The following is a 4,302-nucleotide window of genomic DNA, read 5'->3' on the forward strand; positions in this document are numbered from 1 at the left end:
CCCTCCCAAACTGATATGAAAAAGCATTGCGAATTCACTTACAAATCAAGGTCCTTTTTCCTCAGGGAGAATTCCTAACCTGTCAGCAAAAAGGAAGATTTCTCCAAGAAGGGCCTCGAAGGCTATTGCAAAACCAGACTGCCACTGATGAAATGGGATTCCACTCACCGCACCTGACACAAAGCTGGGAGTGTCACAGGGGCCATTTCACAATCTGCTCTCACAGTGACCAAAAGTCAACTTTTCTGAATGCAAAGCAAGCATGTGTGTGGGTTCACCAGGTTAGTGCGGTGCAAGGCCCCATTCAAAAGGTTAGCTTGCGCTCGGAGCCTGTCTGTGGGAGCCGTTCCCGCCCGCCCCAGCAGTGATCTGCACAGACAGATGCACAGAACACACCTTTCGCCAGCATCTGAGAATGACTGTACTTTTTCCAGTAATTATTTTCTAAACTATTTACCTATTCCAATGCTCTGTGTGACCAACATACTAATTAGGAAACCTACCTGCATATTGTGAATGCCCTTATTCCAGCACTCCCTCTTCCTGCCTCCCCTTGTTTGCTCGGGGCTTATTTCTCATACACGCGATGTTATTACGCATCAATGCTATCCCCATTATAGAGACGCGGAAATTGAGTCTCAGGAAGGGTGAAAACCAATCTTATGTTTGGGAAAGAAGCAGAACGCTGGAGGGCAGAAGGAAATGATGTCTAGCGAGGACAAGAGGACTCGGTTCGGATCTGAATGAGATAGAATGAGTAGCGGCGCCCTGGGACCTGTGTTTCGAGGATGGCGGCGACCCGCGCTGGGTCTAGCTCCTCCTCTCACGCTCCTCTGCCGGTAGTCCCTTTTCACTCCAGCAAGCCCGCTGAGAGGCGAGTAAATGGTCGGGGGGGGGCGGTGCGGGGAGGGGGCTCAGGAGGGCGGAGAGAGAGTTTGGTATGAATCGATTCCTTCCTTTCCCCTCTCGCTTACCGGAGACCCTCAATCCCCCCTTCCAACACACCCACTGGGTATTGCGTTTTCTTGTATAGGAATCTGGCAGTGGCCGCCGGGTAATGGCGGCCGCTGGGCGGGTACTGGTGCGGGTCTTGGCAGAGGGGGCGTGGTTAGCGAGGCCGCGACCAGATGGGACCCTGGGGAGGGGAGTCAGTCTGGTGTCAACGGATATCTGAGAGGGGAGACCACCAACTCGATAAGTGGGGCCTGACAAGTTAAGGCTGGTCTGGGAACCTCGCTCCCCCTCTCAGACCCCTCTCACTTCTTCGGGTCCAGTGGGCGCTGGGAGCAGGAGGCCAGGCCCTACCGTACCACTGGCCCGGAACGGCCTCCCTGGAACCTTCCTGGGCGCCCCTTCCGTGGATTAGCTCCGCATCTGCTCCCCGGAGAAGTCATGCTTCCTGCGCCCACAGCTCCTTGGCTCCAGGATAGCTCTGAGAGCAGGGGCGAGGCAACCTTTGGTGGGCCTCTGGAAGCCAGTTTTCCCTACGTGGAGCCTTGCCTGGCAGAGTAGGCGCTCAATACTTGTTTACTACAGTTGAGTGTTGATTCCGTTTTTATGGACTGTGATGAATCCTTTTCCTTCCGTTTTCTAAACTACCAGTGGTGACTGGATCATGGACAATTATCCACTAATTATCACAATATCGTATTAGAAGTTTAAACGTTATGAAAACATGTTGGTTCTTTTGTTTGATTTTTTCTCACCTCATATTATTTTGCTATTTGCAGCGCGCCGGGGGCGGGGCGGTGATTCCTCTGCAGCAAAGGCTTAAAATGCTCTACCTCTTCCTTGAAACTTCCACTAATCAGTTCACACCAATTTGTCTCCTGTTAAATCTTTTTCAGCAAATAATCACACCGAACAGTTGTTACTTGGAGATTCTCAAATTATTTCACGTGTTGTAGTTTTGAGTTTTGCTTGTCTGGTTAGTCTGTACCTTTTGTCCTTAAGCAAATATGAGGGTCTTCAAAAGTTTCTTTGGATTGGGAACACGAGGATTAACTGCAAATGGGCATTAAGGTTTTTTGGAGATAATGACAGTGTCCTCAGTTTAGATTGTGCTGATGGCTTACATAACTCTAAATTTACTAAAAACCATTCAATTGTAGACTTAAAATGGGTAAACTTTATGAATATAAAGTATACCTCAAAGAAACTTAAAATGCTTATTTATTTGGAGTAATCAATGCACAATAGTGGAGATATGATATATTTTGTGGGGAGACTAGCAGGAAAGATAGGGCAAAATGATAAAGAAGAATACAATAGCCTAAGAAAATGACAGACTCCTTAAACTTTAGACAGGCTTTTCTAACACCTCATTTCAAGTAGGCCTCATCCTAGGGCCCTGTCCTGGGACTCTGACCTTTGCAAGAATTCTGCTAAGTCATCTCCCTACCCTTTATATCTGATCATCTTGGCCTCTAGTGAGAATCCTGTTAAGTTACTGTAGCAAGAATCCCCCTACCCTTGATGTGTCTTCGTAATTTCCTATTCACTCACTTACTCTGTTTCCTGGCTACAATTCCCACTTGTACTTGTTATATTCAGAACTGAGTCCAATTCAGGGTGCCTGGGTGGCTCAGTCAGTTGGACATGTGAATCTGGATTTTGGTGCAGGTTATGATCTCATGAGATTGTTGGGTTCTGTACTGAAAGCATGGAGCCTGCTTTGCATATTCTATCCCTCTCTGCCTCACCCTCCCCTCCCCTCTTAAAATAAATAAACATTTAAAAAAAATTGAACCCAATTCTATACTCAAGTCTCTTTTCTCCCATTGTAATAATACTGAATAAGATCTGTATCACCACATTTAACTAGGGTCTGGTTCTCTTTCTCTTTGACAGAAGGCACTCTCTGTGCTTCTGGTAGTATATATTAGTCTGGCCTTCTGGGGGGCAATTTTTTTAAAAGACAACCTAAAAGTACATACTCACCAATTCTTTCACAAGATACTTGCTGAGGGCCTACTTACTATCAGGCATTGTGCTGGGTGCTGAGGAAAGAGATGTGAGCAAAAATCATCTACGTGATCTGTGTTTTCATGGTGTTCATACTCTAGTAGGGGAGCCAAATAGCATGCAAATAATCATAAAAGCGTGCACTTCTAATACGGGCAAGTACCAAGAAGAAGGGGTCCATGGTGTTATGAAAACCCATAAAATAGGGGGATTTGAGTTAGTCAAGGTGGTCAGGAATTCTGCCCCCAGAATGTGATTATTGAGCTGAGTGGTAAAGGAAGAGTAGAGACTAATTAGGTTGGAGAGAGGGGTTGGGGAAGAAGTTTTAAGGCTATGTGTCCAGAGATAACATGGTGAATAAAAGGGACTGAAAGAATGTCAGTATGGCTGGAGTTAGACAGTGGGAGAGCAAGACTGTGGGAAATGACACTGTGCTAGTATGTAGGTGTCAGGACATACAAGAATGTAGAAGCCAGTTTAAACCATTTCATCTATATCCTAAGAGCCATTGGAAGCTCCATGGGGTGGGGGTAATGAATCAGATTTGCCTTTTGAAAATATCACCCTGGCTACAGTGTGGACAAAGGAGTGGGAAGGGCTCATAATGTACTGGAAAGTCCCATTGCAACAAACTAGGGTAGAGGTGATAGTACGCTTGGACTAGGGTAGTATTGGTTTAAATAGAGGAAATAGGTATATTTTAGAATTTCATAGGAAGTAAATCCATGAAACTCGGTGATAGATTGGAATTGGAAATGAGGGAAAATGAGAAATCAGGAATATCTTTCCAGGTTCTGGCTTGTACAACTGGATGTTTGTGGGTACTGGTCAGAGAAACTAGTAAGTTCAGGTATGATGTTTGTGAGTTTGGTCTTAGACGTGTTGGAGATGCCTTTGAAAACACCAAGAGAGCATATATAGCACATTGGATGGATCTGCAGCTCAGAAGAGGAATCTAACCTAGTGACATAAATTATGCATTGGATGTGATTGAAGCCATGTGTGTAGATAACGTTGTCCAACTCAGAGAATATGAAAGGGAGAATGTGGAAGAGCATAGGATAGAAAGTAGCCTTGAGAAACTCCAGGATATAATCTGGAGTAGAGGAAGATCAGCCAGCAATTCCAGGAGAATTAATGAGTTGGGTCTTCCTCCCCTGGGTAAGGGAAACAAAAATGAGTATAAAAATCTATTGATATGATCAAGGTTTGGATTAAAGATTAGCTGCCTTTCACAGAGGTGTCCCTCAATACATATTTTCTATATGCAGTCTTTAGCATAGTTTTATCATTTTGTTATCCTCTGTACTTCCTTCCCAGAAGTAAACAATGTTTACT

Source organism: Suricata suricatta, chromosome X (assembly GCF_006229205.1).
Source record: "Suricata suricatta isolate VVHF042 chromosome X, meerkat_22Aug2017_6uvM2_HiC, whole genome shotgun sequence".
Taxonomy (NCBI): Eukaryota; Metazoa; Chordata; class Mammalia; order Carnivora; family Herpestidae; genus Suricata; species Suricata suricatta.